At 35.7% G+C, this 15,980-nt stretch overlaps 1 long non-coding RNA gene across 1 annotated transcript in view; it reads left to right on the top strand.

The window, feature by feature from the left end:
- Positions 1 to 9,765: 9,765 nt before the first annotated feature.
- Positions 9,766 to 15,980, top strand: part of LOC309664563 — a 51,074-nt gene continuing 44,859 nt past the window's right edge. Inside the window, exon 1 of the long non-coding RNA XR_014265931.1 lies at positions 9,766 to 10,157. This is a non-coding gene — a long non-coding RNA (uncharacterized lncRNA). The remainder of the gene's footprint in view (positions 10,158 to 15,980) is intronic.

Here is a 15,980-nt window from a genome sequence, read left to right as displayed (position 1 = left end):
GGTTAACAAACATAATATTGATTTTCCCGTTTATAAGAATAAATTTTGGATCATAATTATTTACTATTCTTTTGTCATGATGAACTACTGATCTATTTTAAGAAACCTGAAAACCTGATCTTTGGGAGATTTGCATCGCTATGGACTGATTTCACTTGTTCTTCTTCTAAGTGATAGGATTCATTTGTTGGAAGATAGGCTGCATGTTTGCCTAGGGAAAGTTCCTTTTCCTCATGAATATTGCTGCAAGGTGAAGCAGGAGTGGGGAGATACATCCTGCAGGCTATTGCGCATTTGAGCATGAAAAGGACATATGTTGTATCTTAATCACCATCCCAATTCCCTAGGGATGAGACTGGCTTACCCACCCTCCCAAGGCCTCCTTGCCAACCCCCAGCATCAACATGCCCAGAGCCTTCATGAGCATCTTCTTCCATTTTCTTAGATGGAGGTGATGCCGAATGACTTCCTGGGTTGACTTGCGTGGATTTGGCCAGCCAAAGAGGTGTCCTTCCTCCTTCACTACTTCCTGTGGGATCCATCCCCCTGAGGTCTTCCACTCTTATTCCATGTCCCAGGTGTAAGAGGGACTGAAGTGGGAGGATGGCAGTGAGAATGAGAACGTGACACTGCACACAAAGCACACTTTCAGGACTTAATGGTTGTTTGATTCTATGTGGAGTAATAAGAAATGGGAGTGTGAAGGACTGGGGTATTGGCAAGTGACTTCAACAAAACGGGGAATTGTTGGTTCACATCATTGCATTTCAGGCAAGGTTAGATCCAGATGAGGCTGTGCCATCAGGATCAGCCTCTCTTCATGTTTCCGCTCTGTCTTCCCAGTGTCAGCTTGATGCTCAGGCAGGAATCTGCTTGGTAGCTCCATGTCCAAGGTCGACCTTCCTGATCACAGTGGTAGAGAGAATGCTTTCCTCTATTTGGACTTTGGTCCTTATTACCCTGAAGCACTAAGCATGTATTTATTTGTTTATTCCCTCAACTCAAGCTCCAAGAAAGCAGAGACTTCCTCTTTCTTTTTTGTTGTTATTCCTACTTCCTAATCCCCAGAGCACAGGGCTGGTCCTGGAAGACAGTGGGTTCTCAATACATATTTGTTGGATAAGTAAAAAGGTGAATGATTCTCTTTCCCCAAACATCCAGCAAGATCCCCAGATCTGACTTCCACTGTTTTGTCTGTGTTATGACTGCTCTTATCCAGCTACTGTGACAGGAAAGGTTGGCCCTCATGACCAGTGGTGGAGCCAGGAAGTGATTGCAACTTGATCCTTGACCAGGTGCTTTGACTGCATCACTTTGACAAGAAAGCAAAATGCACAATCCATTTAGGTAATTAGTTTAACATCTATTATGAAAAGCACTAGCTTTCAGGTTCTTACTGGCTTCATAGAACAGATGCTTGGTTACATGTCTCCCTCCCTAATCAGATTTTAAACTTCCTGAAAACAGAATCACGCTTCTTTGTTCCTGCAGTGTTTTGCTGATGGTACTCAGTAAGTACCAAATAAATGGAGAAATTAATCTATTTTAAATATGCTACCTTGAAAGTATATAGACTATCTGCAGAATCCCCCTGTGTATTTTATAATCATTTTTTAGGTGGCCTAATCAAAATGAATTTTTATGTGACTATCCCTGAGCTCTCTACTAGCCAACTGATTTGTTCATGGAAGGATCCATTGGCTGATTTTGAGTGTTTTGTTTTCTTCCAGTAGGAAAATGCCTGACATAACTTCTGACCCAAGGCTTTGATAAAAAGCATGGTGCCTGTTCTAAAAGTTGCTGGGAAGCCCTGAGGGAGAGCTTGAAAAGGCCAGGTGTCAGGGGAACTACCAAAGACCAACAAGCAGCAAAGAGGAGGCCTTCTGGCAGGTATTATTAGGCAAGATGACTGTTATCTAGGGAGATCTTGATCAAGTCTGATCTCAGCAAGACTCCATATTCAGGAGGAGCCTGAAACAGAGGTGCCTGGGGGCAGTGTGTAATTGGCATTCTCCACAAGCCTGGTTCATAGTGTCTACCTGATAACTTGAAGCAGCATCTAATCCAGGTGGGAAAGGCTCACTGCACATCAGGGCAGAGGGCCTGCAGGTGCACAGGTGGCCATTGCACTTCAGTGTAGGTGTCCAGTTGTCTCCTTGACACCCATGAGGCTAAATTCATTTGGGTCACAGCTGCCTCTGGGAGTGAGAACCATGGACTCTGTGTCCAGTAACCTGCAACATCAAGTGGAAGCTCCCATTGTGCTTGCAGACTTGACCCCCTGGTCTAGGGTGAGGAATTTCTGAGTCTGTTTATGGCTAGCCATTATTGTCAACAAAACCTGTTACTATCGTTGAGAAGTTTTATGACTAGCTAGCTCAAAGGCATGACAAAATGCACATGCTATCACTTAAAGACTACCTCTATTTTCAAACAAAGATCGTTCGTATTTTCAGAATTACATAGAAGGGCCCAGTGGAGGTATAGAAATGAAGATGATTCCAGCAGCACTCCTTCAAACACCATAAAACTATAAAATTCAACAAGATGTACTAACATAATGAGTCACACTTTCAGATAGGCAGTGGAGTGGAGTGGTTATGAAAGGAATGTTTGGATTAGGTTTCTGCTTCCACTGATGAATGCCAGCTGTGTGACCCTGGGTAATGTGCTTATCCTTTCTGTGTCTCAGCTTCCTTGTCTCCAAAAATATAAGTAATAATTATAACCCATCTCATAGACTTGTTATGAAGATTAAATTAATTAATATATATAAATAATGCCTGGAACATAGTAAGTCCTCAGTGAATTTTAGCCATTACTATTGCTCCTGTTGTTCTCAAGTGTAAAATCAGAAATGTGACTTTGGTCCATGACTTTGGGTAGAATAATCAGATAAGCAATTTTAGGGAAAGGCATTTATACTGGGTATTTCCATTATTCAAAGTAGTATCACTAATACTGCAAGATTAAGACAATATTACAAAAGAAGAATATTTAAAAATAAGTTTATGTCATAGAATTAGAAACTCTAACAGTACATTGATATGTTTCAGCTTTCTGTAATATTATATCTCTCTAAGCAATAAAGCTTTTCAGATTAAGCTATTTGGATTAAATTGTCACTAGCAACTTTGACTTCTTTCGGTTTTATATATTTTTCCGTTAGCTGAAAAGGACTCCCCAGATTAAGACAATATGCTGCTGAAACATATACTGCTTGTTATCTGGCTGTTTATTATGAAGTCTTCTAAGACATATAGTATCTGACCATCAATATGGGTTGTTTGACATTTATGATAGTGAAATGAGTGTTAGTGTCCAAGTCAAACATATTTTGTATGCTTTGGAATGTCATCTCACTTAGAATGGGTATGAAAACTTTGGTGTGGATCCTTGGAAAGACAGCATTACTGCTTGATTGTGAAAGGTTAGGTTTAGCCCCATCTCTTGAATTTTCTCATGTCCCCTTTTCTTCAGTCATCCCATCACTGACTTATTCAAACCCTCTAAATCTCTGGCATTTGCTATTGTCGTCTTCATGATTTTCCTGTCTCTACCTCACCTCCTTCTGATCCATTTGCTATCCTGCTGCCAGAATAATCTTTCTAAAGACCACTTACCTGATGATCTTGCTTTTCTGGGTAAAGATTTTCAAATCTTCCCTCACATCACACACACACACACACACACACACACACACACACACACACATTTATTCCTTGAAAGGTCCCTTCCCTTCACTTACTGTTCCTAGTCCCTCCTTTAACTGACCCTAAACTACAACCACCATCTAGCTACACTGGCATTCTTCCATCAGGACTTTCAGTTACCCCTCCCTCTACTTCTGGCACTTTCTCTCCATGTCTTGTCTTCCTGTTGAATATAGTCATCTAGGCTCTTACAGATCCATTTCCAGGAAACATATGCTCACAATAAAAATAAAAACATAAAATGCAAGAGGAAGAATCATCAGAAATAATAAACTACAGAATTAGACCAAAATAAATGTATATATTGAAATAGATTTAGGATATAAAATTTATTTTATATGTATAAAGAAATAAAAGGTTAGAAGAATGGAAAGAATAAGGGACTATCAAAATGATCAAGTAGAATTGAAAAAGAGTAGTATTGAGAAATGAAAAATGTAATCACTGAAATAAAGAATTTAGTGAATGCTGAAACAGCAGATTAGACACAGGTGAAGAGAGACTCAACAAATTAGAAGACACATTTGAAATAAATAACCAGCATGCACCACAGAGAGATGAAGAGATGGAAAATATGAAAGCCAGGTTAGGGGACGGGGTAAAGCGATTGATTTTTGTATCTGATCTGAGTTCTAGAAGGAAGAGCATGTGGGAAAAAGAAATACTTAAGAGATAATCTATGGGAATTGCCCAGAATTGAAGACAATCACCAATGTTTAGATTCAGGAAACCTCTCAAATCCCTAGTAATACAAAGGAAAATAAATTCCCACCCAAAACAACACTTTATATTGGAACTGTAGAACACCAGAATCAAGAGGTGTTAAAAGCAGATAAAAGATAAGTATAACAAATAAACAAACAAAATCAGAGACAAGAACTGTTAAAGTTCTGAGAGGGAATAATTACCAACCCAGAATTGTAGACTCATTGACTTTCTCTTTCTTTCTCTTTCAAGAATGAAGGTAAGATAAAGCCATTCACAGAAATAGAAAATCAAAGAGCTTTTAAGGCCAATTAACCTTCACTAAAGAAGTGTTAATGGATATACTTAGCAAGAAAGAAAATTATTACAGAGGGCAGTTATGAGTACTTATAATCTAGTAGCTAGAAACAAATGGCAGGTCCTCAGGTATAATCACATATTTGAACAGTAATAAAGCTGTTTGTACAACAACATCTTTATGAAGTTGATGGAATTCAAAGGAAGAAGACAAGATAAATCTAAGTGAACAATTGAAAATATAGTTGGAAAAGGCTTACCAGACCTAAAGCATTCTAAGGTCCCTGCATTATTTTGTTTAATTTTAGGCTTTGTTAAATTGTTCAGCAGAATGCAGTGTAAAATTTTAAGGATGACCACTTAACGAAGAGTAATAAGACATACACATTTCAAACCAGTAGGAAAAATGGAATGGGATGGGGGTAGATTTCAGTCTGTTCAACAGAAAGCAAGAAGAGAGGGGAGGAGAAAATAACTGAGAAAAATAGACAAATAAGCGTAAAATAGAATAAAATGAAGTGATAAGGATATAGAGATTTGAATAAATTATTTCTAACTTTGATTTTAAGGATATATATATAACAGTTAGAAAATATTATGCAGGTTTTTCAATTACATGTGCAGTATTTACATTTTTACTTAACCATAAAACCAGTTTCAATAAATTTAAAAGAATTAGTAACATAAAAATAAAATTTCTTAAAACTGAAAAGCAATAATGTATCTCACTTACAAAAGCTCATATTGTGCTGAGTTAGATGAATGGAAAACAATAATTAAAAAAAAAATACCTAGAAACATGGTCACATTTTAAACCACCAAAAATAATGATATGAACTTATTTGCTCTAATGGAATGAGAGCTAATTTAACTTCAGCAGAGCTGTAATACAAGAAGCAAAAAGAAATATAGAAATAAGTATAAGTTCTGAAGGAAAATAACTTTTTTACTAGAAACTATTATTTAAACCATCGTAAAACATGAGTGGGGAGGATGAAGAGGGAGACTAAAATCTTGCTAATATTCTTTGAGAAATAAATAGAATTTAACCATGGACATTGTTTAAAAATTGAGATAAAGTATTGCGTTATAAATAGAAGGATGATCAGTAGAAAATAAATTAAATGTGATATTTTGTGTGCTTTTCAAAATCATGAAACTGATTTTCCTCCTCAGAAAAAGTCCTGTTTTCTGTTTCATGTTTTACTATGATTGCATGTTTTTTCATTCATTGTTCTTTCATCTGATAGTGAGAATATTCTTGGTTAAACAGTGAAAGTTTGTTTGTACTTTAGAATAGGTGTATGAGGCTATTTAAGCATGTGGATTTTTTTACCCAATCTATTTTTTTTATAGACTACTGTTGGCTTGCGGAAGCAGACCTGTGAAAACTGTTAAGAATGATGAGTAGCACCACTGGGTGTATTTGGGTGACACAATATAATTCATGTCCTTAACATCTTACTATTATTATACGTAGAAACTTTCACCAATTATTGTTGCTGAGAAATAACTGAAACATTTTCCTGTAAGTGATTAAAATATTTGTCGATTTCTCAGATTTTTAAATAGAATGAAATTGGATCTTATGATGCATTTTCTATAAAAATCTGGAGTTCCTTTTAGGTTAACAGATTTGTATCTTTTATAAACTAATTTTAAGTTCTATAATCTTATATAATGCTTATATGTAGTCTTATGTATAATATACATATAGTCAGGTTTACGAAAGAGAAGGCCATTTCCATACCTGGTATAATTCAACAAATTCTGTGAATTTTTAATTTCCACTTGCTGCGGAATTAAAATGTTTCACCTTCTATTTGACATGAGTGCTGTACACCAGCACAGTTTGGAAGTTTTGTACAGAAAGAGAAAAAAACACCCTCTTCAGAAAAATTTTTAAAGAAATGTTTAGTTGTACCTTGTGAAAATAATACCAAATAGCTATTTTATCTTTTTTTTTTTTTTTTTTTTTTGCAAATATGGACATTTTTTTTATCATCTTTTTTGGAGTATAATTGCTTTACAATGGTGTGTTAGCTTTTGCTTTATAACAAAGTGAATCAGCTATACGTATACATATATCCCCATATCCCCCATATCTCTTCCCTCTTGCGTCTCCCTCCCTCCCACCCTCCCTATCCTACTCCTCTAGGTGGTCACAAAGCACTGAGCTGATCTCCCTGTGCTATGCGGCTGCTTCCCACCAGCTATCGGTTTTACATTTGGTAGTGTATATATGTCCACGCCACTCTCTCACATTGTCCCAGCTTACTCTTCCCCCTTCCTGTATCCTCAAGTCCATTCTCTAGTAGGTCTGCGTCTTTTTTCCCATCTTGCCCCTAGGTTCTTCATGACTATTCTTTTTTTTTTCTTAGATTACATATAAATGTGTTAGCATACTGTATTTGTTTTTCTTTTTCTGACTTACTTCACTCTGTATGACAGACTTTAGGTCCATCCACCTCACTACAAATACCTCAATTTCGTTTCTTTCTTAGGCTGAATAATATTCCATTGTATATATGTGCCACATCTTCTTTATCCATTCATCTGTCGATGGACACTTAGGTTGCTTCCATGTCCTGGCTATTGTAAATAGAGCTGCAATGAACATTGTGATACATGACTCTTTTTGAATTATGGTTTTCTCAGGGTATATGTCCAGTAGTTGGATTGCTGGGTCATATGGTAGATCTGTTTTTAGTTTTTTAAGGAACTTCCATACTGTTCTCCATAGTGGCTGTATCAATTTACATTGCAAGAGTGTTCCCTTTTCTCCACACCCTCTCCAGCATTTATTGTTTGTAGATTTTTTTATGATGGCCATTCTGACTGATGTGAGATGATATCTCATTGTAGTTTTTATTTGCATTTCTCTAATGATTAATGATGTTGAGCATTCTTTCATGTGTTTGTTGGCCATCTGTATATCTTCTTTGGAGAAATGTCTGTTTAGTTCTTCTGCCGATGTTTGGATTGGGTTGTTTGTTTTTTTGATATTGAGCTGCATGAGCTGCTTGTAAATTGTGGAGATTAATCCTTTGTCAGTTGCTTCATTTGCAAATACTTTCTCCCATTCTGAGGGTTGTCTTTTCATCTTGCTTATGGTTTCCTTTGCTGTGCAAAAGCTTTTATGTTTCATTAGGTCCCACTTGTTTATTTTTGTTTTATTTCCATTTCTCCAGGAGGTGGGTCAAAAAGGATCTTGCTGTGATTTATGTCATAGAGTGTTCTGCCTATGTTTTCCTCTAAGAGTTTGATAGTGTCTGGCCTTACATTTAGGTCTTTAATCCATTTTGAGTTTATTTTTGTGTATGGTGTTAGGGAGCGTTCTAATTTCATTCTTTTCCACGTAGCTGTCCAGTTTTCCCGGCACCACTTATTGAAGAGGCTGTCTTTTCTCCATTGTATATTCTTGCCACCTTTATCAAAAATAAGATGACCATATGTGCTTGGGTTTATCGCTAGGCTTTCTATCCTGTTCCATTGATCTATATTTCTGTTTTTGTGCCAGTACCATACTGTCTTGATTACTGTAGCTTTGTAGTATAGTCTGAAGTCAGGGAGCCTGATTCCTCCACCTCCGTTTTTCTTTCTCGAGATTGCTTTGGCTATTAGGGGTCTTTTGTGTTTCCATACAAATTGTGAAATTTTTTGTTCTACATCTGTGAAAAATGCCAGTGGTAGTTTGATAGGGATTGCATTGAATCTGTAGACTGCTTTGGGTAGTATAGTCATTTTCACAATGTTGATTCTTCCAATCCAAGAACATAGTATATCTCTCCATCTATTTGTATCATCTTTAATTTCTTTCAACAGTGTCTTATAGTTTTCTGCATATAGGTCTTTTGTCTCCCTAGGTAGGTTTATTGCTAGTTATTTTATTCTTTTTGTTGCAATGGTAAATGGGAGTGTTTCCTTAATTTCTCTTTCAGATTTTTCATCATTAGTGTATAGGAATGCAAGAGATTTCTGTGCATTAATTTTGTATTGTGCTACTTTACCAAATTCATTGAATAGCTCTAGTAGTTTTCTGGGAGCATCTTTAGGATTCTCTATATATAGTATCATGTTATCTGCAAACAGGGACAGCTTTACTTATTCTTTTCTGATTCGGATTCGTTTTATTTCTTTTTCTTCTCTGATTGCTGTGGCTGTAACTTCCAAAGCTATGTTGAATAATAGTGGTGAGAGTGGGCACCCTTGTCTTGTTCCTGATCTTAGAGGGAATGGTTTCAGTTTTTCATCATTGAGAAAGATGTTGGCTGTGGGTTTGTCATATATGACCTTTATTATGTTGAGGTAGGTTCCCTCTGTGCCTACTTTCTGGAGGGTTTTTATCATAAATGGGTGTTGAATTTTGTTGAAAGCTTTTTCTGCATCTATTGAGATGATTATATGGTTTTTATCCTTCAATTTGTTAGTATGGTGTATCACATTGTTTGATTTGCGTATATTGAAGAATCCTTTCATTCCTGGGATTAACCCCACTTGATCGTGGTTTATGATCCTTTTAATGTGCTGTTGGATTCTGTTTGCTAGTATTTTGTTGAGGATTTTTGCATCTATGTTCATCAGTGATATTGGCCTGTAGTTTTCTTTCTTTGTGACATCTGTGTCTGGTTTTGGTATCAGGATGATGGTGGCCTCGTAGAATGAGTTTGGGAGTGCTCCTCCCTCTGCTATATTTTGGAAGAGTTTGAGAAGGATAGGTGTTAGCTCTTCTCTAAATGTTTGATGGAATTCCCCTGTGAAGCCATCTGGTCCTGGGCTTTTGTTTGTTGGAAGATTTTTAATCACAGTGTCAATTTCAATGCTTGTGTTTGGTTTGTTTATATTTTCTAGTTCTTCCTGGTTCAGCCTTGGAAGGTTGTGCTTTAATAAGAGTTTGTCCATTTCTTCCAGGTTGTCCATTTTATTGGCATAGAGTTGCTTGCAGTAATCTCTCATTATCCTTTGTATTTCTGCATTGTCAGTTGTTACTTGTGCTTTTTCATTTCTAATTCTGTTGGTTTGAGTCTTCTCCCTTTTTTTCTCGATGAGTCTGGCTAATGGTTTATCAATTTTGTTTATCTTCTCAAAGAGCCAGCTTTTAGTTTTATTGATCTTTGCTATTGTTTCCTTCATTTCTTTTTCATTTATTTCTGATCTGATCCTTATGATTTCTTTCCTTCTGCTAACTTTGGGTTTTTTTTTGTTTTTCTTTCTGTAATTGCTTTAGGTGTAAGGTTAGGTTTTTTATTTGAGGTATTTCTTGTTTCTTGAGGTAGCATTGTATTGCTATAAACTTCCCTCTAGGACTGCTTTTGCTGCATCCCATAGGTTTTTGGTGATCGTGTTTTCATTGTCATTTGTTTCTAGGTATTTTTTGATTTCTTCCTTGATTTCTTCAGTGATCTCTTGGTTATTAAGTAGTGTATTGTTTAGCTTCCATGTGTTTGTATTTCTTACAGATTTTTTCCTGTAATTGATATCTAGTCTCATAGCGTTGTGGTCGGAAAAGATACATGATATGATTTCAGTTTTCTCTAAATTTACCGAGGCTTGATTTGTGACCCAAGATATGATCTATCCTGGAGAATGTTCCATGAGCACTTGAGAAGAAAGTGTATTCTGTTGTGTTTGGATGGAATGTCCTATAAATATCAATTAAGTCCATCTTGTTTAGTGTATCATTTAAAGCTTGTGTTTCCTTATTTATTTTCATTTTGGATGGTCTGTCCGTTGGTGAAAGAGGGGTGTTACAGTCATCTACTATGATTGTGTTACTGTTGATTTCCCCTTTTGTGGCTGTTAGCATTTGCCTTATGTATTGAGGTGCTCCTATGTTGGGTGCATAAATATTTACAATTTTTATATCTTCTTCTTGGATTGATTTCTTGATCATTATGTAGTGTCCTTCTTTGTCTCTTGTAATAGTCTTTGTTTTCACGTCCAAATAGTTATTTTATCTTTATATATGTATCTAATGAGATACCTGAGAATGCACTGCTTTATTCAATAGTAATCTAATTTTTTATTTACTTGTTAAATATGTGCGTGCACGCATGCGTGTGCATGCGCACACACACACACACACACACACACACACACTTCCTAAAATGATTGGGTTTTCTACTCTTGGAACAGCAGTGGCCTGTATTTTTGAATAAACATGAACAATTAAACATAATGATTGTTTTATGGAAACTTTTTGGTCAGAGACCCAAGTTTTCAGTGAACTGTTGCTATTAATAATTAAATAATTTTTAGGTAAACATTACATTAAACAGCAATGCTATATTATAATAGTGTACTTCAGTAGATTAAACCTGAAAATATTTACCAGGAATTAATTGTTTTAAAACTTTAGGTGTCATTTGGATCCAAATTCCAAAATATAAAATTTTCCTTTTTCCCCTATATATTTTGTGTATATTCTTGGAACTCTACAAAGAAGTTACTGTCTTGTTTTTTTCCCCCTCCGGCAAAATGAGAAAAGCGGTATTTTATGGAGGGATCATTAACAGGTACTTGTGCTTTGAATGGATTGATTGTACTTGCTGCCTTTAGCTATGAACATCTTTTTGACAACTGTCCCCTGTTGAATATCTTGGAGAAAAGAAGGAAGAGAGGAAAGGAGGAAGACAAGGAAGAAGGAGAGGGTGGGAGGAGGAGAGATGGATGGACAAAAGGAAAGTATTTCCAAATTGCAAGACAGCATATGAATGGAGTTTTATCCTAGTTAGACAAGCTTTTTGAAACTCCCAGTTGATTATATAATGCACCAAATACACATTTCTTTGCAATGATGTGTATTCTCTTTTCTCATTCTACCACAAAGCAGTGAATCTTTAGCTTTGGAATATGTTGGTTATTTTATTTTAAATTTTTTCCAATGAAAATGCCCAAATTACCAAACATAGTGTAAAAATTTCTTGTGTAACTTAAATCTTGTCCTAAAATTTTAACAATTGTTATAGTATTTATGGATCAAATATTATAGTATAGGTGTTATTTTTTTGTTAAATTTTGTAAGTTTTTAAAGTTACATGGACTTTTAGAAGAAGCACACCTGTAAATATAAAGGAACATCTAACCCTTTCATGTTCATCACAGGTTTTTAAAAAGTTTGTGCAGCAGTTTTTAACTCTTCTACAATCATATAATACAGAAAGAAATACTTAATTTTGTCTCCAGTTTTTAGTGGAGAAAATTGAAGGATAAAAAAAATCTCTAAAGTTTCAAAATAAATTATTCACTCAAAAAATATTCATTAGGGGGCTTCCCTGGTGGCGCAGTGGTTGAGAATCTGCCTGCCAATGCAGGGGACACGGGTTCGAGCCCTGGTCTGGGAGGATCCCACATGCCGCGGAGCAACAAAGCCTGTGAGCCACAACTACTGAGCCTGCGCGTCTGGAGCCTGTGCTCCGCAACAAGAGAGGCCACGATAGTGAGAGGCCTGTGCACCGCGATGAAGAGTGGCCCCCGCTTGCCGCAACTAGAGAAAGCCCTCGCATGGAAACGAAGACCCAACACAGCCAAAAATAAATTAAAAAAAAAAAAATTTATTAGGTCCTTGCTCCATGAAGCAACTTATATAGCAGCAACATTTGTAGAAGAAAATTATGTGATTTTGGCAATTACAGTAATTTGGTAATTCACATGAACAATGTATGAACAGAAAAATATAAAATTGCACACTTTTTTATTGAGTAAATTTGACTTGTAACATTGCATATGTTTAAGGTATACAGTATGTTACTTTGATACATTTATATACTGTTAATGTGATTGCTGAAGTAATATCACATTATATAATTATAATACACATGATCATGTTATATAATTATAGTACAGTATTACTGTCTATTTATTATACTGTTCATTAGATCTTCATGGCTCATTTACCAATTCTTACAAGTTTGTACCCTTAAAGACCATCCCTCTTGTCCCTGTCCCTGGTAACCACCGTTTTATTCTGTTTTTCACAGGTTTAACTTTTAGATTTCACATGTAAGTGACATCAGACAGTACTTGTCTTTCTCTATCTGACTTACTCTCTTAGCATAATGTTGTAGCAAATGGGAGGATCTCTTCCTTTCTCATGGCTGAATAACATTCCACGGTGTATGTATACCACATATTTTTTTACCCATTCATCCACTGATGGTCTTTTGGGTTGTTTCCGTATCTTGGCTATTGTGAGTAATGCTGTGATAAACATGGGAGTGCGTATATCTCGTCAAAATCCTATTTTCATTTTCTTTGGTTGTATACCCAGAAGTGGAATACCTGGAGTATACGATAGATCTACTTTTAATTTTTTGAGGAGCTTCCATCTTGCTTCCTATAGTTGTTAGACTAATTTACATTCCCACATCCTCACCAGCATCTGTTGGTCCTTGTCTTCTTGATGATAGCCATTCTCACAGGTGTGAGGTAATGTTTCACTGTGATTTTGATTTGCAGTCCACTTAGGATTAGTGATGTTGAGCATCTTTTCATGTGTCTCTTGGCCAGTTTGATGTCCTTTTCGGAGAAATGACTATTTACTTCTTCTTCCCATCTTTTAACCAGATTGTTTGCTTTCTGTTATTGAGTCGACTGAGTTCCTTATATATTTTGGATATTAATCACTTATTCGATAAATGGTTTGCAAAATTTTTCTCCCATTCTGTAGGGTGTCTTTTCATTTTGTTAATTAATTTATTCTTTTGATGTGCAGAAGCTCTTGAGTTTGATGTAGTCCCATGTTTTGATTATTTTCTTTTATTGTTTGTTATTTTGGCATCATGCCCACCAAATGATTGCCAAGACCAATATCAATAAACTTCTCCCCTAACATTTTCTTTTAGGATTCTTATGGCATCAGGTCTTATGTTTAAGTCTTTGACCCATTTTGAGTTAATTATTGTGAGTGGTGTGAGATAGGGGTCTACTTTCAGTGTTCTGCATATGTTTCTCCAATTTTTGCAGCACCCTTTGTTGAAGAGGCTATCCTTTCTCCACCGGGTATTCTTGGCTTCCTTGTTGAATACTAGTTGACCGTATATGCCAGGGTTTAATTCTGGGCTCTGTATTCTGTTCTGTTGGTCAATTTGTCTTTTTTCCCCCCAAGTACAATACTGTTTTTCTACTATGGTTTTCTGGTATAGCTTGAAATCCAGAAGTGTGGTATCTCTGGCTTTGCTCTTTTCTCTCAAGATTGCTTTGGCTGTTTGAGGTCTTTTGTGGTTCCACACACATTTTAGGATTGTTTCTTCTCTTTCTGTGAAGAATGCCTTTGGTATTTTGGTGAGGACTATGTTCAATTTGTTGATGGCTTTAGAACTATTGATATTTTAACAATATGAACTCTTTGGATCCATGAACATTTGTTTGTGTCTTCAATTTCTTTGATTTTGTTTGTGTCTTTCCATTTGTTGGTGTCCTTGATTTCTTTCAGCAGTTTTGCAGTTCTAATTGTACAGATCTTCCACTTCCTTGGTTAAATTTATTCCTAAGTATTTTATTGTTTTGGATGCTATTGTGAAAGGGATGGTTTTCTTTATTTCTTTCTCAGATGCTTTATCATTAGTGTAGAGGAATGAAATTGAGTTCTGTACGTTGACTTTGTATCCTGCCAATTTACTGAAATTGTTGATTAATTTCAATAGTTTTTTGGCTGATTCTTTGGGATTTTCTATATATTCAAACATATCATCAGCAAATAATGACAGTTGTACTTTTTCATTTCTGATTTGGATATATTTTATTTCTTTGTCTTGCATAATTGCTCTAGCTAGGACTTCCAGTACTATATTGAATAAGAATAGTGAGACTGGGCATCCTTGCCTTGTTCCTGGTCTCAGAGGAAACACTTTCCATTTCTCTCCATCAGGTATAATGTTACCCTTGTGTTTGTTATACATGGCCTTTATGTTGAAGTCTGTTCCTTCTATACCCAGTCTGTTAAGGGTTTTGATTATGAAAGGATGTTGTTTTATGTCAAATGCTTTTTCTTTCTCTATTGAAAAGATCATGTGATTTTTATTTTTTCTTTTATTGATGTGATGTGTTGGATTTATTGATTGCATATGTTGACCCATCCTTTCATCCTAGGAGTAAATTCCGCTTGGTCATTGTATATACTTCTATTAATGTGTTCTTGAATTTGGTTTGCTGATATTTTGTCGAGAATTTTTGCACCTATGTTCATCAGGGATATTGGTCTGTAGTTTGCTTTTCTTGTGTTATCTTTATCTGGCTTTGGTATCAAGGTAATGCTGGCCTCATAGAACAAGTTTGGAAGTGTTTTCTCCCCCTCAATATTTTGAAAGAGTTTGAGGAGGATTGGTATTACTTCTTTAAATGTTTGATAGAATTATCCAGGGGAGTTTTCTGGTCCTGGAGTTTTCTGTGTTGGGAATTTTTCAATTACTGGTACAGTGTCTTTACTCATTATTGGTCTGTTCCTACTTTCTATTTCTTCCTGATTCAGTCATGGTAGGTTGTGTGTTTCTAGAAATGTATCCATTTCTTTTAGGTTGTATAATCCATTGGCATATAATTGTTCATAGTAGTCTCTTACGATTCTATGTATTTCTGTAGTATCAGTTGTAATGTCTTCTCTTTTCATCTCTAATTTTATTTATTTGACTCTTCTTTTTTTTCCTGAGTCTAACTAAAGGTTTGTCAATGTTGTTTATCTTTTTGAAGAAACATTTTGTAGTTTCCTTGATCCTTTCTATTGTTTTTCTGGTTTCTATTTCATTTATTTGCATTCTGATACTTACTATTTCCTTAGTTCTGCTAACTTTGGGCTTAATTTTTTCTTCTTTTTCTAGTTCCTTGAGGTATAAAGTTAGGTTGTTTACTTGAGATTTTTCTAACATCTTAATGTATTTATTGCTATAAACTTTCCACCCAGATCTGCTTTTGCTGCATGCCATGATATTTGATAGGTTGTGTTTTCATTTTCATTTGTTTTGAGATACTTTTTATTTCCTTTTTGATTTCTTCTATGACACAATGGTTGTTTAGACGTGTGTTTACTTTCCACATGTTTGTAGATCTTCTCATCTTCCTCTTGTTGTGGACTTCTAGTTTCATACCAATTGTGGTCACAGAAGATAGCTGATATGATTTCAGTCTTCTTAAGTTTGCTAAGATTTGTTTTGTGACCTAGCATATGATCCAGCCTGAATGTTCTATGTGCACTTGAGAAGAATGTGTGTTCTGCTACTGTTGGATGGAATATTCTATATGTGTCTATTAAATCCATTTGTTCTAAGGTGT

Source organism: Balaenoptera physalus, assembly GCF_965194825.1.
Source record: "Balaenoptera physalus genome assembly, chromosome: 7".
In the NCBI taxonomy this organism is placed as follows: Eukaryota; Metazoa; Chordata; class Mammalia; order Artiodactyla; family Balaenopteridae; genus Balaenoptera; species Balaenoptera physalus.
The sequence above is the reverse complement of the archived record's forward strand: the minus strand, read 5'-3'. Positions and strand labels throughout refer to the sequence as shown.